This window comes from Somniosus microcephalus, chromosome 2 (assembly GCF_052327205.1).
Source record: "Somniosus microcephalus isolate GS21.2 chromosome 2, FLI_Smic_1.0, whole genome shotgun sequence".
NCBI lineage: Eukaryota > Metazoa > Chordata > Chondrichthyes > Squaliformes > Somniosidae > Somniosus > Somniosus microcephalus.
The window spans coordinates 315,172,614-315,198,912 of NC_140988.1; the positions used below are offsets into that span (position 1 = coordinate 315,172,614).

Genomic DNA, 26,299 nt, shown 5'->3' on the forward strand with positions numbered 1-26,299 from the left:
CCGTCTCCGGACTGGAGGCCGGACTCTCCCTCTGGGGAGAAGGCGGCCGAGCTGGCCGACCCTTCCCGCGTGGCTGGACGCCACTGGGCCCAGCAACTGCCCTCCCCTGCAACACTTCCCCCCTCTGGGGAGAAGGCCGCCGTGCTGGCCGACCCGTCCCGCGTGGCTGGACGCCACTGGGCACAGGAGCTACACCCCCCTGCAACACTTCCCCCTGGCTCTCCTCCAGGCAAGACGTGTCCCCTCCATTGCCATCCCCTGGCGCGGATGAGGGTTCCCCCGATGTGCCGCCTTCCTCTTGCTCCTCGTCGTCCTCCTCTTCCGAGGGACTGACACTCGCAGCTTTAGGGACCTCCTCCTCACCAGCTGAAAGCAGGAAGGCACAAGAGTAGCTTTAGAGTGAGGACAGGGCGTCAGCGAGGGAGGCATGAGTGGTGGCATTATGCGCATTGGTGGGACAGTGGCAAAGGATGTAGATCTGAAGCGCAAGGGGACCGAGAGAGGTCCAAACGGCCATGTCCTTACCATTGGGGCCCAGCACAGGGTCGGCATCTCCAATAGCAACGGGGCCAATCACCCGGGCACGCATGAGTCGAGCCACGCGCTCCTCCAGGTCACTGAGCTCCTGGAACTGGGAACGGCCTCCCCCGGTGACAGTCCGGCTCTTCAGATTCTGCGCCAGCTTGGCCTGCAAGAGAAAGGACGGCCTCTAAGTCCAGTGTGGTGCCCTGTTGGTGTGTGCACTGCCTCCCATGGTCGAATAGCTTGGCCAGTGTGTAAAGTGCAGAAAGTGCTATTGATGAGCATGCCAGTGCCATAGCTGCTGGAGGAGGGCTGGCCATTAGGCCTTTGAGGTCCCTTTGCCCATAATGTGAGGTGCACATGCAAGGATGAGGAGGACACTGGAAAGGGTACTCACCCTGACCAACCGAGTGAGGTTGTTAAACTTCTTCCGGCATTGGTCAGCAGTCCTGGGGACATCGCTGTTGGCTGTGACCCTCTGGGCGATTTCCCTCCAGGCTCTCCTGTACAGCCTCTTGGGAGCCTTCTTGCCACTGTCCGGACACAAGATATCTCTTCTCTTCTCCAAACCCCTAAGCATCACCTTCAAATCATGGGCAGAAAAGCGCTGCGCTCGCTCACGGGCCCTCTGCATCGTTGCTGGCGCTATTTCTCTCCAGCAGCAGTGTTTAGGCCTAGCTGGAGGGCTGCAGTATCCAGGGCGTGGCAGCAGACCAAGTCGACCCTTCCCCCTTTAAGAGCTGGCCGGCGTCAGGGTGTCTGCTGTCAATCAAAACATGACCGCACCTGCGCTGCGCCCGGCCTCAGCGGTATCACTCTGCAACGCCGGCTTAGCGCCTAAAGAGAGGGGTGCAACGCCAGTTTTAGCGCTCGCCCAAACTCCTTGGCCAAAGCTACTGAATATCGGCGAAGTGGCCTCCACTTTCCGGCGGGCGCAAACTTTAGCGCCCGCCCGACTTTACCGCCCCAAAAGTGGCTATACTGAATTTCTAGGCCTCAGACTCTAGTTTCGGACTAACTATTTCACTCTCAAACCCAATGTGAAATTCTGTCATATTATGATCATTCTCCCCAGAGGATCCTTTACTATGAGATTACTAATTAACCCTATCTCATTACACAATACAAGATCTAAAATAGCCTGTTCCCTGGTTGGTTCCACGAAGTGCTGTTCTAGGAATCTGTCTTGAATGCATTCTATGAATTCGTCCTCCAGACTACCTTTGTCAATTTGATTTGCACAATCTATATGAAGATTAATGTCCCCCATGATTATTGTATTACCTTTGTTACATGCTCCTATTATTTTTTGATTAATTTTGATTAATACTCTGCCCAGTATAGCTACTGTTAGGGGGTCTATAAATTTCTCCCACAAGTGTTTTCTGCCCCTTGTTACCAACTGGGAATCCTTGAACATACCAAAATCACTGGCATATTTGCAAAACTTTAACACTGACATGATCCCTGTTTTTTAAAGGATTCCCAATGATGCATAAGAACATAAGAACATCAGAAATAGGAGCAGGAGTAGGCCATTTGGCCCTTCGAGCCTGCTCCGCCATTCAATAAGATCATGGCTGATCTGATCTTGAACTCAACTCCACTTCCCTGCCCGCTCCCCATAACCCTTGACACCCTTATCGTTCAAAAATCTGTCTTTCTCCACCTTAAATATATTCAATGACTCAGCCTCCACAGTTCTCTGGGGTAGAGGATTCCACAGATTCACGACCCTCTGAGAGAAGAAATTCCTCCTCATCTCCGTTTTAAATGGGCGACCTCTTATTCTGAAAATATGCCCCCTAGTTCTAGATTCTGCCACGAGGGGAAACATCCTCTCTGCATCTACCTTGTCATTCCCCCTCAGCATCTTGTATGTTTCAATAAGATCACCTCTCATTCTTCTAAACGCCCAACCTGCTCAACCTTTCTTCATAAGACAACCCCTTCATCTCAGGAATCAACCTAGTGAACCTTCTTTGAACTGCCTCCAATGCAACTATATCCCTCCTTAAATAAGGACACCAAAACTGTACGCAGTGCTCCAGGTGTGGTCTCACCAATACCCTGTACAGTTGTAGCAGGACTTCCCTACTTTTATACTCCATCCCTCTTGCAATAAAGGCCAACATTCCATTTGCCTTCCTAATTATTGCAGTACCTGCATGCTAACTTTTTGTACTTCATGTACAAGGACCCCCAGATCCCTCTGTACGACAGCATTTTGTAATCTCTCTCCATTTAAATAATAATTTGCTTTTTTATTTTTCCTACCAAAGTGGATAACCCCACATTTTCCCACATTATACTCCATCTGCCAAATTTTTGCCCACTCACTTAGCCTATCTATATCCCTTTGCAGATTCTTTGTGTCCTCTTCACAACTTGCTTTCCCACCTATCTTTGTATCATCAGCAAATTTGGCTACATTACACTGTGAAGGAATAAGCCATATAACCTATTCAGAAAAACACTATCTTTTGAAAGCATTCTGGCCTTATTAAAACATGACAAACTGGGTCTGGAAATCTAGAAACCTAACGATGGAAAAGCTGTGAAAGTATTCTGGCTATTGAGATAAGATAGTTGTTGACACTAAATCAATAATCATATTGAAACAGAAGGTTAAAGGCTCCCATCAGTCTGAACCTTTCGGAATCAGACAATGGTTCACCCTGGACAAGGTGTTCTAATTCTCGGCATCAGAGGTGGCTCTGTAAGTCTCCAACTCTTTGTACCTCGGGGATCAAAGGTATTTGATTTTGGTGGATATCCTGTAGAAAACTAAGAACTGTAAAACTGTAGCGAAGTTAAAATTTGAGAGTAAGGTTCTCTGATATTAGAATTGTAAGCTTTCTCTTTTTGGAACTGTTAATGCTGCGGTTGACTCACCAACTGTAAATTACATGTCGGTTCTTTAAGAAATCTATATATTTTTAGAATTGTCTCACATAAGACTTTTGTATCAAACTCAAACTCAATTTCTGTACACACTCTGGTGAGGAGTTCCAGAATTCTGGGGGAGTTTTCCGGACCCACCTAATATCCGGAACGTTACAGTCTAGCTAAACTTATTAAAAATGCTATCTGGAGGACAGTAACATTTTCAGGTTGTTCCTTTCCTTTAGGCAGAGATAGTCCGGACCTTTAGACCCAATTAAGCATCTTTAGGATTTGGCTACCTCAAACTTTAGTTGAAAGTGAATGTCTGAGGAATATGCCTGATCCGGGGTAGCCCTAAAGGGTCTTGGACTAGTAATTATCCCTTCATCCAAGTCATTAATATAGATTGTAAATAGTTGAGGCCCCAGAACTGATCCCTGTGGCACCCCACTAGTTACAGTTTGCTAACCGGAAAATGACCCATTCATCCCGACTCTCTGTTTTCTGTTAGTTAACCAATCCTCTATCCATGCTAAAATATTTTACCCCCAACCCCGTGAGCTCTTATCTTGTGCAGTAACATTTTATGTGGCACCTTATCAATGCCTTCTGGAAATCCAAATACAGTACATCTACTGGTTCCCCTTTATCCACCCTGTTCTTTACATCCTCAAAGAACTCCAGCAAATTTGTCAAACATGATTTCCCTTTCATAAAACCATGCTGACTCTGCTTGACTGTGTTATGATTTTCTAAATGTCCTGCTACTACTTTCTTAATAATGGACTCCAGCATTTTCCCAATGACAGATGTTAGGCTAACTGGTCTATAGTTTCCTGCTTTCTGTCTCCATCCTTTCTTAAATAGGGGCATTACATTTGCGGTTTTCCAATCCACTGGGACCGCTCCAGAATCCAGGGAATTTTGGTAGATTGCAACCAATGCATCCACTATCTCTGCAGCCACTTCTTTTAAGACCCTAGGATGCAGGCCATCAGGTCCAGGGGACTTGTCCACCTTTAGTCCCATTATTTTACCGAGTACTTTTTCTCTAGTGATTAGTGATTGTTTTAAGTTCCCCCCTCCCTATAGCCCCTTGATTATCTATCATTGGGGTGCTTTTAGTGTCTTCTCCTGTGAAGACTGATACAAAATATTTGTTCAAACTCTCTGCCATTTCCCTGTTCCCCATTATTAATTCCCCAGTCTCATCCTCTAAGGGACCAATGTTTACTTTAACTATTCTCTTTTTATATACCTGTAGAAGCTCTTACTGGCTGTTTTTATATTTCTTGCTAGTTTACTTCATAATCTATCTTCTCTCTCTTTATTTTTTTTGTCATCCTTTGCTGGTTTCTGAAAATTTTCCAATCATCTGGCCTACATTAATCTTCGCAACATTGTATGCCTTTGTTTTCAATTTGATACCTTCCTTTACTTCCTTACTTAGCCACGGATGGTTCATCCTTCTCTTAGAGTCTTTCCTTCTCACTGGAATATATCTTTGGTGAGAGTTATGAAATATCTCCTTAAATGTCTGTCACTGCTCATCTACCATCTTACCCTTTAATCTAGTTTCCCAGTCAACTTTAGCCAACTCTGCCTTCATATCTTTGTAATTGCCTTTATTTAAGTTCAGGACACTGGTTTGAGACCCAACTTTCTCACCCTCAAACTGAATTTGAAATTCTATCACGCTATGATCACGATTTCCTAGAGGATCCTTTACTATGAGATCATTAATTAATCCTGTCTCATTACACAGTACCAGATCTAAGGTAGCCTGCTCCCCGGAGATGCAATTTGTACACAACCACGTGAAACAGAGACTATCCTTATAAATTCAAGAATTATTTTGACTGGTGTTACAATCTGATATGAACAGTAAATTTCAGTTGGGCCAAATGGCCTGTTTCCATGCTGTAGATTCTATGTAATTCTATGAATTTACGTAGTGTAAATATTTATATGTAAAGTCACAGAATCTTCTCGATCTGCATCATTATCTCTAGAGTCCCCAAGAATCTATTCTTGGCCACCTCCTATTTCTCATCTACATTCTGCCCCTTGGCGACATCATCCGAAGACATGGCGCCAGGTTCCACATGTACACTGACGACACCCAGCTCTACCTCACCACCTCTCTCGACCCCTCCACTGCCTCTGTGTTGTCAGCCTGTTTGTCTGACATCCAGTCCTGGATGAGCCATAATTTCCCAATTAAACATTGGGAAATTCAAAGCCATTCAGCCCCACCACAAACTCTGTTCCCTAGCCACCGAGTCCATGCCCCTCCCTGGTCACGGTCTCAGGCTGAACCAGACTGTTCCTAACCTCAGCATCCTATTTGACCGAGTGGAGCTTCCAACCCCATAGCCTCTCCATTACAAAGATCCCCTACTTCCATCTCTGTAACATCGTCCATCTCTGCCCTTGCCAATCTGCTGCTGAAACCCTCATCCATGCTTTTGTTATTTCTAAATTCCACTATTCCTATGCTCTCCTAGCCGACCTACATCTTCCATCCTCCATAAACTTGAGCTCATCCAAAACTCTGCAGCCCGTATCCTAACTCGCACCAAGTCCCATTCACCCATCATCCCATGCTCTCTGACCTACATTGGCTCCTAGTTCACCAGCGCCTCGATTTTAAAATTCTCATTATCATGTCCAAATCGCTCCATGGCCTTGCCCCTCCCTATCTGTGTAACCTCCTCCAACCCTCCGAGAACACTGCTTTCCTGCTTCTTGTGCATCCCCCACTCTTTTTTGCCCCACCATTGGAAGCTGTGCCTTCAGCTGTCAAGACCCTAAGCTCTAGAATGCCCTCCCTAAATCTGTCTGCCTGTCCTCCTTAAAACCTACCTCTGTGACCAAGCTTTCAGTGACACCTCCTACCTCCTATCTCGGCCCCCATTTCATTTTCTCTTGTAATTGTTCCACTCCTTCCCCCCCCCCCTTTCCTTTTGTTTCTCTCTCACACCTGGCAGCTATCTTTTGCCCTGCCAGTACACTTTACACCTAATCCCAGCCTATTACCATCTCGTCTAGCTTCTAATCTCTTTTACTTCTTTTGTTTCTTTTATTCTTTTGTCCGATCGCAGCCCTGCCTTCGATCTAGTTTCTTTTCTTTCCAGTTTTGAAGAAGGGTTCAACCTGAAACGTCAACTCAAATTTCTCTCCACGGATGTTGCCTGACCTGCTGAGTTTTTCCAGCATTTTCTGTTGTTATTTCGGATTTCCAACATCTGCAGTATTTTGCTATCCTCCTATCTCCTTCCTTGGCTTGGTGTCTGATTATTCTTCTGTGAAGCGCCTTAGGGCGTCTTACTACTTTAAAAAGTGCTATATACATGCAAGCTGTTGTTGTTCTGCAGCAATGATTCTTATATAATTGCCCGGAGGAAAACAACAAAAAATCTTCTTCAAAAAGATGGGAGCGTATGTTTTTGCCTGTTTGAATGAACACATCTGGCTCGAGACATCTACAGATGTGCACTACAGTTGCGAACCATTTGCATGGGTGGAATGCACCGGCGGCTTGCCCTCACCGCGACTCTTCTATCCCCCCCACCAGGCGGACAGCAGGGATGGACAGGAGGAGCGGCCAATGGTGGTGTGGGAGTGAGGGGCGGTGCATCCGGTGTTTGTGAGGTTTTCGCCTCTCGCCGGCCCGAGAGCTGCGCGACTGATTGATAGGACAGGCTGGGCTGGGGACGGGGCAGCGCCCGGCTTGTCTGAGTCCGCTCCCAAAGCAGCGGGGTGCGTGAGGGAGACATGGCCAAACCCGCTGGGTGACCCACCAACAGCACACAAGGTAACCGGGACAGTATACATATGTCTATTGGGGGTAAGATGGATTAAATAAACTTTTTGTGTCTATTGTGGCGCTGCAATAAAAGTTTCAGGGAGAGATTTTTCTCCCGCATATGGGGGTAAGGTTTGTTTGGTTCGGTTATGCCCTCTGTGTAGACTGCTTGTCAAAGCACACACTACGGGGCGTTTCTTTCCTAAACTTACAATGTAAAGTTTCCAATCGCCCCGAGAGTGTTGCAGTCGAACAGTAACATGAATCCAATTATTTAACTTTTTTTTGAATATACTAAAATCTGCCCTAAATCAAAAACTTTACCTGGTATTTCTCGGATCCACGCAGCGTTAACTCTTTTACCCACGAAATAATTGCTCGCTTCCTCCCCGTTGTACTATTCAAGAAATTACGAGCATTATTGCACCGTGATGTGTTTTTTTCCTTAATAACAACGTGATAAGCGTTTGCCTTTTCAGTAGTGTTTTTCCAACTCCTTATTTGCAGGACCGTAGTTTTATGTCTGTTTTGCACATTTTTCGAAAATCTGTACTTTGCCTTTGAGGTAAAATGCGGTCGAAGCATATTATTTTGGGCATGAATTCTTTAGTGTTTACTCCGTTTGTAGTCCATCATTTACTACAGTTACCATCTGCATAATTGTTTAAGATAATTATAACTTTCCGTTAACGCTAGAGTTCAAAGTTTTTTTATTTCCTCGCTCGCTAACCAATTACTGCCCTGCAATTACTGTGTGCCTTAACTTTTGCGATGAATGTTTGTCATTTTGCTTAAAAATGTTCTTCCAGTGGTGTTTAGTGTTTGTGTCAAGAAGATTTTGCAGTAAAAGTCTGTTTTAGGTTTGCAATTTTTTGCAGTCATTTTTGAGCCCTTGGTTCAGTCCTTGAATTATAGAAATATAGCAGATTGCTTGTTCCTGAAACCACTATGAAAGCTTGAATATCTTGATAGACAATAACAAAAACTTGCATTTATACAGCGCCTTTAACGTAGTAAAACGTCCCAAGGTGCTTCACAGGAGCGTTTTCAGACAAAATTTGACAGTCACATAAGGAGATATTGGCAAAGGTGACATAGAAACATAGAAGATAGGAGCAGGAGTAGGCCATTTGGCCCCTCAAGCCTGCTCCGCCATTCAATGAGATCATGGCTGATCATCCAAATTCAGTACCCTGTCCCTGCCTTCCCCATATCCCTTGATCCCTTTAGCCTTAAGAAATATATCCAACTCTTTCTTGAATATAGTTAATGAATTGGCCTCTACTGCCTTCTTTGGCAGAGAATTCCACAGGTTCACCACTCTCTGGGTGAAGAAATTCCTCCTCATCTCTGTCCTAAATGGCTTACCCCTTATCCTTGGACTGTGACCCCTGGTTCTGGACTCCCTGACCATCAGGAACATCCTTCCAGCATCTAGTCTCTCCAGTCCTGTTAGAATTTTATAAGTTTTGATGAGATCCCCACTCATTCTTCTAAACTCCAGCGAGTACAAGCCCAATCGACCCAATCTCTCCTCAGTCTTTCCTGCCATCCCAGGTATCAGCCTGGTGAATCTTCGCTGCACTCCTTCCATGGCAAGAACATCCTTCCTCAGATAAGGCGACCAAAACTGCACACAATACTCAAGATGTGGCCTCAACAAGTGACCAAAAGCTTGGTCAAAGAGGTAGGTTTTAACAACAACAACTTGTATTTATATAGTGCTTTTAACGTAGTAAAACAAGGATCCTCTTAAAGGTGGAGAGGTTTAGGGAGGGAATTCCAGAGCTTAGGGCCATGGCAGCTCAAGGCACAGCCACCAATGGTTGAGCGATGAAAATCGTGGGTGCGCAAAAGGCCAGAATTGGAGCAATGCAGAGATTAGGAGGGTTGTAAGGCTGGAGAAGGTTACAGAGATGGAGAGGGATGAGGCCATGCAGGGATTTGAAAACAAGGATGAGATTTTTAATATTGAGGCGTTGCAGGACTGGGAATCAATGTAGGTCAGCAAGCACAGGGGTGATGGATGAACGGGACTTGATGCAAGTTAGGATACGGGCAGCAGAGTTTAAGATGAGCTGAAATTTACGGAGAGCGCAAGGTGAGGCTGGCCAGGAGAGCATTGGAATAATCGAGCTCAGAGGTAACAAAGGCATGAATGAGGATTTCAGCAGCAGATGAGCAGAAGCGGAGCTGGGCGATATTCTGAGATGGAAGTAGGCGGTCTTGCTGATGAAGTGGATATGGGGTCAGAAGCTCCTCTCGGTCAAATAGGACACGACAGTTGTGGTCTGGTTCAGCCTCAAACTGGCAAGGGAGAGGGATGGAATCAGTTGCAAGGGAACGGAGTTTGTGTGGGAACCAAAGACACTGGCTTTGATATTCCCAGTATTCTTTTGAGAATATAGTTCTGGGAAGTATGCTTTCTTAAATTGAGGTCCTATTTTCTTAAAAAATAGGACCTCAAAGGTAGTAATCTCAGGATTGCTACCAGTATCACGTGATAGTCAGAGTAGAAATAGAAGGATATTTTGGATGAATACGTGGCTAGAGGAATGGTGCAAGGGGGAGGGATTCAAATTCCTGGGACATTGGAACCGGTTCTGGGTGAGGTGGGACCAGTAGAAACTGGACGGTTTGCACCTGGGCAGGAACGTGACCGATATCCTAGGGGGAGTGTTTGCAAGTGCTGTTAGGGAGGGTTTAAACTAAAATGGCAGGGGCTTGGGAACCTGTGCTGGGAGACAGAGGAAAGGGAAGCAAGGATAGAAACAAAAGACAGGAAGGAGAAAAGCAAAAGTGGAAGGCAGAGAAATCAAGGGTGTAAATCAAACAGGGCTACAGTAAATAATAATTCTAAAAGTGTTTTTAAAAAAAAAAAAGCCTAAAAGCTTTGTGTCTTAATGCGAGGAGCATTCGTAATAAGGTGGATGAATTAGCTGCACAAATAGATGTAATTGATATGATATAATTGGGATTACAGAGATATGGCTCCAGGGTGACCAAGGCTGGGAATTCAACATTCAACAATTCAATATTCAGGAAGGATAGGCAAAAAGGAAAAGGAGGTGGGGTAGCATTGCTGGTTAAAGAGGAGATTAACACAATAGTAAGGAAGGATATTAGCTCTGATGATGGGGAAGCTGTATGGAAGAGCTGAGAAATACCAAGGGGCAGAAAACATTAGTGGGAGTTGTATACAGACCCCCAAACAGTAATGCTGAGGTTGGGGATGGCATTAAACAGGAAATTAGAGACGCGTGCAATAAGGGCACAGCAGTTATCATGGGTGTCGTTAATCTACATATAGATTAGGCTAACAAAATTAGTAACAATATTGTGGAGGAGGAATTCCTAGATTGTATACGGGATGGTTTCCTGGACCAATATGTCAAGGAGCCAACTAGAGATCAGGCCATCTTAGACTGGATATTATGTAATGAGAAAGGATTAATTAGCAATCTTGTTGTGCGAGGCCCCTTGGGAAGGAGCGATCATAATATGATAGAATTCTTCATTAAGATGGAGAGTGAAGTAGTTGACTCAGACTAGGGTCCTGAATTTAAATTAAGGAAACTACGATGGTATGAGGCGCGAGTTGGCTAGGATGGATTGGGGAGCGTTACTTAAAGGGTTGACAGTGGATAGGCAATGGCAAACATTTAAAGATCGCATGGATGAACTACAGAATTTGTTCATCTCTGTTTGGCATAAAAATAAAACAAAAAAGGTGACTCAACTGTGGCTAACAGGGGAAATTAGGGATAACATAAGATCCAAGGAGAGGACATATAACTTGGCCAGAAAAAGCGGTAAACCTGAGGATTGGGAGCAGTTTAGGATTCAGCAAAGGAGGACAAAGGGATTAATTAAGAGGGGGGAAATAGAATGAGAGTAAGCTTGCAGGGAACATAAAAACTGACTGTAAAAGCTTCTATAGATATGTGTAGAGAAAAAAGATTGGTGAAGTCAAGCATAGGTTCCTTGCAGTCAGAATCAGGGAAATTTATAATGGGGAACAAAGAAATGGCTGACCAATTAAATGCATACTTTTGTTCTGTCTTCACAAAGGAGGACACAAATAACCTCCCAGAGATGTCGGGCAACATAATGTCTAATGAGGGGGTGGAATTGAATGAAATCCATATTGTTAGGGAAATTAATGGGATTGAATGCCGATAAATCCCCAGGGCCTAATGATCTACATCCTAGGGTACTTAAGGAAGTTGCCCTAGAATTAGTAGATGCATTGCTGGTCATCTTCCAAAATTCTATAGACTCTGGAACAGTTCCCATGGATGGGAGGGTAGCTAATGTAACCCCACTATTTAAAAAAGGTGGTAGAGAGAAAACAGGGAATTACAGACCGGTAAGCCTGACATCGGTAGTGGGGAAAATGCTAGAGTCCATTATAAAAGATGTAATAGCAGAGCACTTGGAAAACAGTGACAGGATCGGACAAAGTCAACATGGATTTACAAAAGGGAAACCATGCTTGACTAATCTACTGGAATTTTTTGAGGATGTAACTGGTAGAATAGATAAGGGAGAACCAGTGGATGTGGTGTATTTGGACTTTCAGAAGGCTTTCGATAAGGTCCCGCGTAAGAGGTTAGCGTGCAAAGTTAAAGTACATGGGATTGGGGATAAGGTACTGACTTGGATAGAGAACTAGTTGGCAGACAGGAAGCAAAGAGTTGGAATAAATGGGTCTTTTTCCGAGTGGCAGGCAGTGACTAGTGGGGACCCCAGCTATTCACAATATATATTAATGATCTAGACGAGGGAACTAGATGTAATATCTCCAAATTTGCAGATGACACAAAGCTGGGTGGGCGTGTGTGCTGTGAGGAGGATGCCGAGAAACTCCAGTATGATGTGAGCAAAATACTGCAAATGCTGGAAATCCGAAATAACAGAAAATGCTGGAAAAACTCAGCAGTCCAGGCAATATCTGTGGAGAGAAAATAGAGTCAACGTTTTGGTTCTTGACAAAGGGTTTGACCTGAAACGTTGACTCTGTTTTCTCTCCACAGATGTTGCCTGGACTGCTGAGTTTTTCCAGCATTTTCTGTTGTTGTTTCCAGTATGATTTGGACAGGTTGGGTGATTGGGCAGATGCAGTATAATGTGGATAAATGCGAGGTTATCCACTTTGGCAAAAGCAGAAAGACAGATTACTATCTGAACGGCAATAGATTGGGAAAAGGGGAAGTGCAATGAGATCTGTGTGTCCTTGTGCACCAGTCGCTGAAGGTAAGCATGCAGGTGCAGCAGGCGGTTAAGAAGGCAAATGGTATGTTGGCCTTCATAGCGAGAGGATTCGAGAGCAGGAGCAAGGATGTCTTGCTGCAGTTGTACAGGGCCTTGGTGAGATCACACCTTAAATATTGTGTGCAGTTTTGGTCACCTTATCTGAGGAAGAATGTTTTTGCCATGGAGTACAGCAAAGAGTCAACAGACTGATACCTGGGATGGCAGGAATGATGTATGTGGCCCTAGAAATAGTAGATGCATTGCTGGTCATCTTCCAGAACTCGATAGACTCTGGAACAGTACCCATGGATTGGAGGGTAGGGAATGTTACCCCACTATTCAAAAAAGGTGGTAGAGAAAAAGCGGGGAATTATAGACCGGTAAGCCTGACATCGGTAGTGGGGAATGTAGTGTATGTACCTTTAAGAGCCCCTGTGTACTGTAATACCGGTAGTGACCACTCGGGTATATAAGCCTGTATAGCATCTTGTATCTTTTAGTTCACCTCCAGACTTCGTTCAGTAAACACCTGTAAACCAACTCCTGCATTCCGTGTCTCTATTAACACACGGATACAACAGTGGCGACGAATTGGAAACGGACTTACCTGCAATTCGGTGGCACCTCAAGGTCGAAGAAAAAAAGAGGAAAAAAAAAAAACCTGTGGTTTCACCAGCTAGCCGGGCTGGTGGCAGTTACTGCACTAATCCTTCCTGGGCAGCGGGCTGGGGCTCGATCGGGTGGCTCTGCAGCGGGGCCGAGCAGCGAGTCGGAAGGCGGAGGCAAACAGAGACGGAGGGTGTAGCACTCGGGAGACGGCCGGCGCTGCAAAGCAGGTCGGCGTTCGGACCAAGCAGAGGGAGGGAAAAGTCCCAGAGTCTGGTGGAAACGAGTCTCCAACTATTAAAAATATCTGTGTAAATAAAAACCGCGGAGAACAGCGTTGTCAGCAGCAGCAGCGGTGGGAAAGCGCGGGAGGTGCCATTTTTTCTCGGCAGGGAAGAAAGGAAAGCGCGGGAGGCGCCATTTTTGATTTTCAGGATGCCTAAGACTGGCAATATTACTGCTTTCAATAGTGATATAGAGGATTGGACCACATATGTGGAAAGAGTGGAGGTATATTGCACAGCGAATGAAGTAGAGGATGATAAGGCATCAGTACTTCTAAATCTGATGGGCGCAAGGACATACGGGCTGTTACGAAACTTAATCACTCCAGCCAAACCGATGGACAAGAATTTTAAGGAGATTGTTGATACCCTACAGGAGCACTTAAACCCAACACCGCTGCTGATAGCAGAACGATTCAAATTCTTCAGGAGGAATCAGCACAAGAATGAAAGTAACGCTGATTACCTCACCGAATTAAGAAAGCTGTCAAAGCACTGCCAATTCGGGGCAGGACTGGCAGATTCTCTACGAGACAAATTCATCTGCGGTCTCCTAAGTGAAGGAACACAGAAAAGGCTACTTTCTGAGAAAGATTTGACACTGGACAAGGCTTTCAGTGTGGCTGTATCATACGAAGCAGCAGCAAGAGGAGCTGCAGAGATACAGCAAAAGCCACAGGACTTCGGTACCCATGAAATGACACGGGGTTTCGAGAGATGTTATCGCTGCGGCAGATCCACCCTTGACCAGAGGGACTGCTGGTTCAAGGACAAAGCATGCAGGCAATGCGGAAAAATGGGATACATTGCACGTGTATGCCGATCTGGAAACACAAAATCCACTGACAGAAAAAAAATCAATAAGGAAAAGTACAGAAAGGTACAAATGATGACGGACAGTTGCTCCGAAGACCAGAAGAGCGATAGCAACTCCGGAAACAAGAGACTAAGCTATCTCAAATTACATAATTTAATTGGCAAAGAAGATTACCAGACCATTTGGGTTACCCTCACGATAGCGGGGTCCCCAGTTAAAATGGAGCTAGATACAGGATCAGCTCTGACTGTCATAACTCGACAGGATTACGAGCGGCTATTTCCACATATACCTTTTGAAAGACACATCCATTATCTTGAAGACATATACGGGGCAGAAAGTATACCCCAGAGGGAAAATAAGGGTGCCTGTTGTATACAATGGCAAGGAAATACAGAAGTTGTATTTATACGTTCTGCAAGATGGTGGTCCACCGCTGTTGGGACGTGAATGGATCAGGAAGATACGTTTAGACTGGCACTCCATTCAGGCACTGACGGTGACCAGTAAGAAAAAAAAGATGACGTCATACCTGAACGATTAAAAGACATCTTGGCCAACGCCAAAGAAGTGTTTCAACAGGAACTAGGAACCTTGAAAGGCGTCACCGCCTCAATAAAAGTGGAAGATGCGGCAATTCCCAAGTTTTTTAAGGCCAGGCCGGTGCCATACGCAATTCGTCCAGCCGTCGAGGCAGAGCTGGAGAATTTGGAAAAAGCAGGCGTGTTATCCAAGGTAGATTGGAGCGAGTGGGCAACACCCATCGTCCCGGTCATGAAGAAAACGTTGAATAATGATAAATCTGAAGAACCGAGAAAAATTCGCATCTGTGGGGACTTCAAGGTGACTGTAAACCCGGTCCTTCACACGGTACAGTATCCTCTTCTGAGGATAGAAGATATTTTCGCCTCACTATCCGGAGGGAAACGTTTCACCAAAATTGACTTGGCACAGGCATATCTACAGATGGAGGTTGAGGAGGCCTCTTAAAAAGTATCTCACGATAAACACACACAAAGGCCTGTACCAGTACAATCGACTGGTTTTCGGAGTAGCATCAGCTCCAGCTATCTGGCAAAGAGCTATGGAGCAAGTCCTGCAAGGGATTCCGGGGACTCAATGCTACCTAGACGACATCCTTGTAACAGGAGAAAACGACAACGAGCACCTTGCCAATTTGTAGCAGGTGCTCACTAGGCTGAGAGAACGGGGCCTACGAGCAAATCGCCCCAAGTGCGAATTTTTCCAGAAACAAATATCATATGGTGGCCATATAATTAACGAAGAAGGGTTGCATAAGTCACCTGAAAAAAATTGAAGCGGTCATAAAAGCCCCAGCACCTGAAAATGTCTCACAATTAAGGTCGTTCCTGGGATTGATAAATTACTATCATAAATTTTTACCGAACTTGTCAACTGTTCTGCACCCTCTTAACGCACTGCTACAAATGGGAGTAATTTGGAAATGGAGCGAAGACTGTAAACATGCCTTCCATAAATGCAAAGGCTTGATCACGTCCAAGGAAGTGTTGGCTCATTACAACCCATCACTGCCAATCAGACTGGCGTGCGATGCATCCCCTTACGGCATAGGAGCAGTATTATCGCATAGATTCCCTGATGGCTCGGAGCGGCCGATAGCTTTTGCGTCACGCTCATTGAACTCAGCTGAGCGTAACTATGCCCAGATCGACAGGGAAGCACTCAGCCTGGTATGGGGAGTGAAGAAATTCAACCATTACCTACACGGACAAAAATTTACCTTGTTGACTGACCATCAACCCCTCGTCTCCATATTCAACCCTAAAAAGGGTGTTCCCATTATGACAGCACAAAGGCTACAGAGGTGGTCCCTTTTCCTAGGGGCACACTGATATGACATAGAATACAAAGGATCAAAACAGCATGGGAATGCTGATGGTTTATCGCGCCTACCGTTGCCAACGGTGGAAGAGGCACCTACAGTGGACCCAGTGGAGATGTTCCACTCAACCATAGTGGAATGTCTACCCGTAACAAATTCTACCATTGAAAAAGAAACGAGAAATGACCCAACTCTCTCTCGAGTCTACGATTTAACGGTGAAGGGATGGCCAGCACATGGCGAACCACTGTTGCCAGCATTCTCGCAAAGAAGAGAACAGCTGTCAGTGTGCCGAGGAACCTTGATGTGTGGATCCAGAGTGGTGATTCCACCCAAACTCCAGGATAAAGTGCTAAAGGAGCTTCACGAGGGGCATCTGGGTGGAGTGAAAATGAAGAACCTAGCCAGAGCGTTTGTGAGGTGGCCAGGTATCGATGGAGACATCGAAGAAATTACCAAGAGCTGTCTAGGATGCCAGAAGGTCCAAAACGCCCCACCACAAGCCCCTCTACATCCATGGGAGTGGCCCTCATCTCCATGGCAAAGGGTACACATCGACTTTGCTGGCCCATTTATGGACTCAATGTTCTTAATCGCGGTTGATGCACACTCCAAGTGGCCGGTGGTAATAAAGATGTCCACCACCACCACCACGGAAAAAACCATCACAGTATTAAGGACCATATTTGCCAGGAATGGGCTGCCTGAACAGATCTGTTCTGATAATGGACCGCAATTTGTGTCCGAAGAATTCAGGAAGTTCTTAAAAAACAATGGGGTTAAGCACTACACGTCCGCCCCATACCATCCCGCCACCAATGGATTAGCTGAAACGTTTGTCCAGACCTTCAAGAAGGCCATAAAGGCCATGAGTAATGAAGACATAAATCTACAACATAAGGTAGATAACTTCTTGTTTGCGTACAGGAATGCAACACGTGGTTACAAACCAAACTCCCGCCATGATGTTTTTCAATAGAAGTCTAAGATGCCGGCTGGATTTGATCAAGCCAAACATCAGAAGGGACGTAGAGAACCGGCAATTTCAAGGCATGAATGAAAGGCCAACTAGAACCTTCCAGATAGGTCAACAAGTTTTGGCCCGGGACTACCGTACCGAGAAATGGCAGCCTGGAACTATTTGCACACGACTAGGACCGCTGATGTATAACGTGGACATTGGTGAAAGCATAATAAGGCGCCATGCTGACCAGATCATAGACTCATCCAAAAAGGAACAACCTACACCACAACTCTATACGCCTAATGATGAAGCAGAGGTACCCATAGTATCTACTTCCGATCCGGTGATACTGGAACCAGATGAACCCGACACTGGCATTCAAGCCGAATCAACCTTGCCAAAAGAACCTACTACACCACCGAGACGTTATCCGGACCGAGTCAGGAAGACTCCAGAGAGACTGACTTTTATAATTGATTAACTGCAGCAAATGTGTAGATTATTGTTCTTGTAAACATGTTAATTAATGATTACTTAAAATGTTAAGTACTAATTATCTAAAAGGGGAAGAATTGTAGTGTATGTACCTTTTTTAAGAGCCCCTGTGTACTGTAATACCGGTAGTGACCACTCGGGTATATAAGCCTGTATAGCGTCTTGTATCTTTTAGTTCACCTCCAGACTTTGTTCAGTAAACACCTGTTAAACCAACTCCTGCATTCCGTGTCTCTATTAACACATGGATACAACAGGGAAAATGCTAGAATCTATTATAAAAGATGTAATAGCAGAGCACTTGGTAAGCAGTGACAGGATCGGACAAAGTCAACATGGATTTACAAAAGGTACATCATGCTTGACTAATCTACTGGAATTTTTTGAGGATGTAACTGGTAAAATAGATAAGGGAGAACCAGTGGATGTGGTGTATTTGGACTTTCAGAAGGCTTTTGATAAGGTCCCACATAAGAGATTAGCATGCAAAATTAAGGCACATGGGATTGGGGGCAAGGTATTGACTTGGATAGAGAACTGGTTGGCGGACAGAAGGCAGAGAGTTGGAATAAACGGGTCTTTTTCCGAGTGGCAGGCAGTGACTAGTGGGGTACCGCAAGGATCGGTCCTAGGACCCCAGCTGTTCACAATATATATTAATGATCTGGACGAGGGAATTGGATGTAATATCTCCAAATTTGCAGACGACACAAAGCTGGGTGGGAGGGTAAGCTGTGAGGAGGATGTCGAGAAACTCAGTACGATTTGGACAGATTGGGTGATTGGGCAGAAACATGGCAAATGCAGTATAATGTGGATAAATGTGAGGTTATCCACTTTGGTGGCAAAAACAGGAAGGCAGATTATTATTTGAATGGCAATAGATTGGGAGAAGGGGAAGTGCAAAGAGACCTGGGTGGTGGTGTGCACCAGTCGCTGAAGGTAAGCATGCAGGTGCAGCAGGCGGTTAAGAAGGCAAATGGTATGTTGGCCTTCGTAGCAAGAGTGTTCGAGTACAGGAACAAGGATGTCTTGCTACAGCTGTACAGGGCCTTGGTGAGACCGCACCTTGAGTATTGTGTGCAGTTTTGGTCGCCTTACCTGAGGAAGGACGTTCTTGCCATGGAAGGAGTACAGCGAAGATTCACCAGGCTGATACCTGGGATGGCAGGAATGACGTATGAGGAGATATTGTGTCGATTGGGCTTATACTCACTGGAGCTTAGAAGAATGAGAGGGGATCTCATCGAAACTTATAAAATTCTAACAGGACTAGACAGACTAGATGCAGGAAGGATGTTCCCGATGGCAGGGAGTCCAGAACCAGGGGTCACAGTCTAAGGATAAGGGGTAAGCCATTTAGGACTGAGGAATTTCTTCACCCAGAGAGTGGTGAACCTGTGGAATTCTCTACCACAGAAGGCAGTTGAGGCCAATTCATTAAATATATTCAAGAAGGAGTTAGATATATTTCTTAAGGCTAAATGGATCACTGGTTATGGGGAGAAAGCAGGGACAGGATACTGAATTTGGATGATCAGCCATGATCTCATTAAATGGTGGAACAGGCTCGAGGGGTTGAATGGCCTACTCCTGCTTCTATCTTCTATGTTTCTATGTAGGCTTCTTTAGCCTTTGTTTTGTTTTGGTGACACTTTCACTTCTGGAGTACTGCAGCCTTAGGACTGAAATTATGTAGTGCAAGTAATTAGCATACAAAACCTTAATACAAAATTATTTTATCCAATTGTAATCTTGCTGTTAATCTGCTTAACATAAATTGTTGGCACCTCCAATAAAATAGCAAAGCAATTTCATTGAAATTACATTGCATGTTCTTTACATGCGCGAGTCTTTTCTCTTTCCTTGTAGCTTGACAAATTGTCAAGAAACAAGCAGCGGATGGGGGGAATCTTGATCGAACAACCCAATCCTTTGAGTATCTCCTAACCTTTCGTTTCCTATTGGTATCACTGACACTTCCATTTCCCTCATCATCTGTCCTTCTGTGCCTCTGGTAAATTATTTATTGATTTTGCATTTCATTGGCGAGTTCATTTTCAGTTTAGACATAAGGCAACTGTCACCCAGCTTCCTCTTTAACCTCCCAACCCCAAACTTTGTAAACTTTAGTTGAGTTGGATAGAAAATAAAAGGACCAACAAAATATTTCATTTTTGTGGATTTTGTTTAAAGGAAGAATCTATGTACACCCTTCTGAGCCAGTTGACCATAATGGGAGGATCACTTTTTAAATTCTGTTTACCTCTTTTTATTGGGGAAAACGTTTGAGTTCTGATGAATGCTGGTCAGTGTGACACACCATGAGGAAAAACCTTCACAACAATATTTTTTGTAACCAATCTTTTTATCACATCACAAAAAATATTTTGTTACTGAAATCATTTGAAGTTTGAAACCAATTGGTCAGTTAAGTGAATTTGATTCTGTCACAATTCTTCATGTACACAGCCATTTTGTTGGCTGTTTTACAGAAAACCAGCGAACGTGCTTTTGTTACAGCAGTTACTGAAATAGTTTTGGTGTTAGCTGGGATATTGACATGAATTTCCTTGAGAAGGATAAAAATCGAGCAGGATAAAAATCAAGCATCAGTTTCCAAGAATGCTTCGCATATGATGGGGTATAATTATTCATATCAGTTTCATTGCTGTTATTTTCGTGTGTGATGGTGCAAAAGTTGTAACTGAAAGTTAAGTTGTCATTTGTACTGCATTGTATTTTGGCAATAATGATGAATAAAAATGCCTTTTCACACAGCTGTGAAATTCAGTTTATGTGCATCATATCTGTTTCATTTTGATTGTGATTTGGATGAGGCAAATATCATCTGTACCAACACCCTTCGTTGTTTTCTTAAAATTTCTTTGGAAAAAACCAAATATTTAATATGTTCAACCAGAGCCAACATTCTCGCATCCAGTTGCAGTCTTCAATGTCCTTGTTAGTTGATTGTAATTTTCAATGACTTTTTTTGAGAATTCTATCTACAGAAGTGAATATTTTTTCCCCCCACCCATTCTCCTACAGAGAAGAACTCCTGAGAACGTAGGCCTCGAGTCACTAGTGAAAAGGGGGCCTCATGCACTTTGGCTTTGTATCTGGTTCAGTGGAACTGCAACTCGTGTGAAATAAACGTTGAAACGCTCCCAAGTGACTTGTCGGCGCCCCTAGAATTTTTTAGACTTAATGTTTAAACTGTTTAGGGTTAGCAAAGAGCCAACTATCTCAACAACAATTTCTCCTCAGTCTTTACTTGCATTAAAAAGTTAAAGGCCATTTGTGTGGTGGTGAATGGAGCTTTGTGCCTATATGCTTATATGAGCGCACAGAGCTCCATTTAATTGATCAAAGAGCAGTACAGAGCCAGCAGTATAACTCGGCATTCATAATATGGCTCTGCATTCCTTTGCAGGTAATGATCTCACACCAGTGTCTGCAGTGTAACCATGCCATACAGTTTTTCTGCATACTTCATGTTACGTTTTATAAGCCGTTATGTCCTTTGAACTTTTATGTTCTTTTCACTGAGTCACCGGACCATCCCGCGTGCGGGGCACCTGTCTTATTTAAGACTCTTAAACTCCTTGGTTAGTCTGGTCTTTTTAACAAGTCTGGAATCTGCTGCAACCTTCTTGCATTCCTTTCTCCCTCCCCCATTCCAGCGTCATCACAAAAATCTGTTCTTTTTGGTTTAGCAAGTTTACCCTCACTTGATGCTTCATATTGATTGCCATAAGTACACTTTTTGTGATACTTTGAGAACAATCATTGATCTTTTGCAAATGTGGAACATTATACATGTGAGATCAGGAAATTGTAGGTGTGAATCTACACCTAACCGTGGCTATCTGTTGCTGCTTTTAGACTGGCTTTGGAGGGATTCTTACACTGTTGGTTATAGTGACATATGGGTCTTGGGAACCCCAGTATAAACTGATCGATGGAAAGAGCAGGGTCTGCCCAACGGTTGGTCTTAGTGAATGCAGAAAGGGTGCGAGACACAAGCATCGAGAATAACAGATCAGGCAGCATCTTAAGGCCAATGTAAAAGCAGCTGGTGGCACAACATGTTGGTAAATCATTTATATCATGGTTGGTATATGCAAGTACAGCATTTAATTTTTTCAGTATTGCATAGTATAATTGTTTGGTACAACTTTTGTCTAAAATTATTTAGGAACACCTGTAATGCTTCAAGAGATTGTTCCGCTTAGCAACTGTACATTAAAAGCTTCACAGCCTATTTAATTAATCTTGGAAAAACTGGATTAGAAAAAAATTGGTCAAAAAATCTATTTGCAGTTCTGAGAGTTAAAATTGTTAGCTTGTAAATCAAGTGGTATTGAAAAAACTTGTAAAGCAAAGTGATTATGGCATCCCTTTCCTTTTCCTCCTTCTGCCTTCACACCCATAGTAGTATGTAGTAAAGTTTTTTTTCAGTCACTTGTTAGTTATGCCTTGTACTTCTATTTTCTATGATCTTCACAAATGTTGTTACTATATTTTTTCCCCAACAAAATCTGAATAACAAAAATGAAAAGCTAAATTTGCAGTTCCTTAGGCTTTAATTGCAGATTTTATGTTACTTTAAAAAAATTATTGTTCTTGGATTGTGAGTGATGTGGGCAAGACCACAATGGCCCAGAAATTCGGGTCGGGGGCTTGCCGCGCGTGCAAGCCCCCGATATGCACTTACCCGACTCGCCGGCCGTTGAGCTTCAGGGACGCCTGGAATTGCTGTTTTAAAATGTTGACTCCCGGGCAGCGTCTGACGTCACGCCGCCCAGGAGTGCAGCCAGCGCGAAGCCTGTAGCGCGCTGTGCAACTGAGACACGCCCCTTGAGGTCTCAGTTTAATAGGACACGCCCCCAATGTTTCTCACAAGCTGCTAAGCATTTTTACATGCAAAGCAGCATTTTAAATAGGTTTTTCGTATTTTTATGAAGCTTTTGGTAACTTTTATAAACTTTTAAAAACGTTTACATTATTTTGAAGAATCTGAAGTTTTAAACAGAATTAAAGCAATTTAAAGACTTTTAAAAGCCCTAAAAGAATTTTTTTTATTCCATTTATTTATTTAGCAATGTCGTCGTCATACGTGTCTTCACACTGTTCCCTTTTGGGGAACTGTATGAAGTGGTGGAAGGATTTATGGCCGTGATTAACGCTCATTCCGTGACCGTAACCATCTTTGAACCAGCCATTAGGGTGGTTAGTCCTATGGCGGGAGGGTTTTACGGGCTCCCACAAGCTATACAAGGAGGGGGGGCCACCCACACCCACGGACGCAAATATCCCACTGGATGTCAACCCAGAATTTAGAGCCGCAGCTCCGACTCCACTTGCCGGGACTGTCTGGAGCGGGGTTCGAAACCCTACCCCGTCTGGCCCAGCGGCGGGGATCCTACCGCTACGCCAAAGGCCCAATCCGATTAGCAACGTGAAATGGCTGGAATGAGCACAATTCACGGCATTAAAAGAACTCACAATTGAACTGATGATGACCTCCTCAATGAGCTGGAGGCGCAGCGCTTGCTCATCATTGGTAATGAGAAGTCAAAGGCGCCGCAAAAAGGACAGATGATAGCTTGGTCTTTCAAGTGGCAGCATAGGGCTCCAGTCACAGGGAGGGAAAAGGCGCAGGAAACGTATGGGTGTCACCTTTTGCGCGGAGTGGGCTTTTTGCGTAGCGGTAAGCATCCCCGCCGCTGGGCCAGAAGGAGTAGGGCTTCGAACCCCGCTCCAGACAGTCCCGGCAAGTGGAGTCGGAGCTCCAAATATAAATTCTGGGTGGACATCCAGCGGGATACTTACGTCCGCGGGTGTGGGTGGTCCCCCCCCCCCCCTCAGATGGGTTGTGGGAGCCCGTAAAACCCTCACGCCATAGGACTAACCACCCTAATGGCTGGTATGAAGATGGTTATGGTCACGGAAGGAGCGTTAACGTGGCCAGAAATCCTTCCACCACTTCATACAGTTCCCGAAAGGGAACAGTGTGAGGATACGTACGACGATGACCTCTTGCGCAATGCACCTCCTTGGACCCTCAGTCGCAGATGCGAGGGGGCAAATTGTGCAATTGTTAAATTTTTCATTTTATTGACATGTAAAATGTTGGCCCAGTAATTCCCTTCCAAACGCGCGAGTACGGTCGGGGTACTTGCGCGTCTGGCCGGAGGAAATGCCGGTTTTCAGCATGCACAGCGCATGCGGGGAAAACCGGCATTTCCTGTCCTCTGAACGAAGGGGTTCAGAGGCAGAACGCGTGCGACTGTACAGGCAGCGCGTGCGCAGTAAAATTCGCCGCTTTCATTCATGCTTTCAGTGAGGTCAAGTCCTTACAACTTACACATGAAAAAAGCATGAGTACAGTTGCTCCAGAGGCTGCGGAGGAAGATATTTCTTATCGTGGAGCTTCTGAAAGGCAATATTTTTGTTTGGGAAAGGGAGGAAAGTTATTTTAAGAAATGCTGAGGTAAGTTTTAAAGTTTATTTTTGTTTTTTAAAACGGGTTTTCAGTACTGTAGGTAGAAGGATCAATTGTGGCTATGTGAATTGAATTTGCTGTGTTTATTAAATGTGAAAATGACTCCAACATTTTTAAGAGAGAAACTTTTCATCAGTAATATATTCTTTTAAGTAATTATGTATGTATGTCTGTATATATTCCTTTACTTGTGTGTATGAATGTATGTATTTAATTATGACTTTCAGAGAAAGTAACTTATTGGAAAATCATAATTAAAAACATACATTCATACACAAGTAAAGGAATATAAAACATACATACATATATGTAAAGGAATATATGCGGACATACATACATACTTATTACTGATGAAAAGTTTCTTTCTTAAAAGTGTTGGAAATATTACATTACTCATTTTAGAACACTCATTCTCACATTCAATTCACACAGCCACAATTGCTCCTTCTGCCTACCGTACTGAAAAGCTGTTTTAAAAAAATAAAAAAAAAATTTAAACTTTAAAACTTACCTCAGCATTTCTTAAAATAACTTTCCTCCCTTTCCCAAACAAAAATATTGCCTTTCAGAAGCTCCACGATAAAATATATCTTCCTCCGCAGCCTTGGAGCAACTTTACACATGCTTTTTTCAAGTGTAACTTGTAAGGACTTACCCTCACTGAATCCATGAATGAAATCGACGAAGTTCACTGCGCAAGCGCTGCCTGTGCAGTCGCACGCGCTGTGCCTCTGAACCCCTTCGTTCAGAGGACTGCAAATGCCGGTTTTCCCCGCATGCGCTGTGCATGCTGAACACGGGCATTTCCTCGTGCCAGACGCGTGAGTACCCCGACCGTACTCACGCGTTCAGAGAGGAATTACTGGGCCATTATTGCCTATTCCTAGTTGCCCTGAGATGGTGGGCCTATTCCTTGAACCGCAGCAGTCCTTGTGGCGATAGTGCTCCCATGCTGGTGTTAGGTAGGGAATCCCTGGGTTCTAACCCAGTGATGCTGAACATAGGAACAGGAGTAGGCCATTTAGCCCCTCAAGCCTGTTTCGCCATTCAATGAGATCATGGCTGATCTGTGACCTAACTCCATTGACTCTGGAACAGTTCCCATGGATTGGAGGGTAGCTAATATAACCCCACTATTTTAAAAAAAAGGTGGTAGAGAGAAAACGGGGAATTATAGACCGGTAAGTCTGACATCGGTAGTGGGGAAAATGCTAGAGTCCATTATAAAAGATGTAATAGCAGAGCACTTGGAAAACAGTGACAGGATCGGACAAAGTCAACATGGATTTACAAAAGGTAAATCGTGCTTGACTAATCTACTGGAATTTTTTGAGGATGTAACTGGTAGAATAGATAAGGGAGAACCAGTGGATGTGGTGTATTTGGATTTTCAGAAGGCTTTCGATAAGGTCCCACATAAAAGATTAGCGTGTAAAGTTAAAGCACATGGGATTGGGGGTAGGATACTGACTTGGCTAGAGAACTGGCTGGCAGACAGGAAGCAAAGAGTTGGAATAAACGGGTCTTTTTCCGAGTGGCAGGCAGTGACTAGTGGGGTACCACAGGGATCAGTGCTAGGACCCCAGTTATTCACAATATATGTTAATTATTACGTCCGTGAATGATTGAGACACGGACAGCAGGAGTTGAACAAAACACGTCTTTACTGATGGAAGTCGATAGTGAAACTGAAAACAACAGAGGCTCACTAGCGCCTTTTATACAGGGGTGGTCACTGCCGGTACTGCAGTCTGAGACCAGTTATTCTCTTAAAGGTACATACACAACAATTCCTCCCCTTTTTAGATGAACAGTACATAACATTCATTTAACAACTAAATGATAACTAATTACAATCACAATTACGGTTGCTAGATACATTGGTTAAGTTTAAGCAATTATAAGTTCAGTCTTTGAGGAGGCTTCCTGATTCTGTCTGGATAACGTCTCTTTGGGGTATCAGGTTCTTCTGGCAATGTTGAGTCGGGATCAATGTCGTTGTTTGGTTCATCTGCTTCCAATATTACCGGTTCTGCGGTAGCTGCAATTGGAACGTCGATTTCATTACCAGGTGTATCAGATCGTGGTGTGGAGTTGACGTTTTCCAGTGACTCTAGAATCTGGTCAGCATGGCGTCTTACAATGCTCTCCCCAACGTCCACGGTATACATGAGAGGTCCTTGTCATGTACAAATCGTTCCTGGCTGCCATTTCTCAGTGCGGTAGTCCTGGGCCAAAACTGGTTGACCTACCTTAAAACTCCTGGTCGGCCTTTCATTCATATTC

At 44.3% G+C, this 26,299-nt stretch overlaps 1 protein-coding gene across 2 annotated transcripts in view; it reads left to right on the top strand.

Moving 5' to 3' along the window:
- The first annotated feature begins 7,017 nt into the window (after window positions 1-7,017).
- LOC147123527 (interleukin-11 receptor subunit alpha-like) overlaps window positions 7,018-26,299 on the top strand; it is a 144,431-nt gene continuing 125,149 nt past the window's right edge. The window contains exon 1 of one of the 2 annotated variants that reach the window (XM_085974129.1): window positions 7,018-7,225. The gene's annotated coding sequence lies outside the window, so the exon portion shown is untranslated. The remainder of the gene's footprint in view (window positions 7,226-26,299) is intronic. The other variant, XM_085974121.1, reaches the window with a different exon arrangement.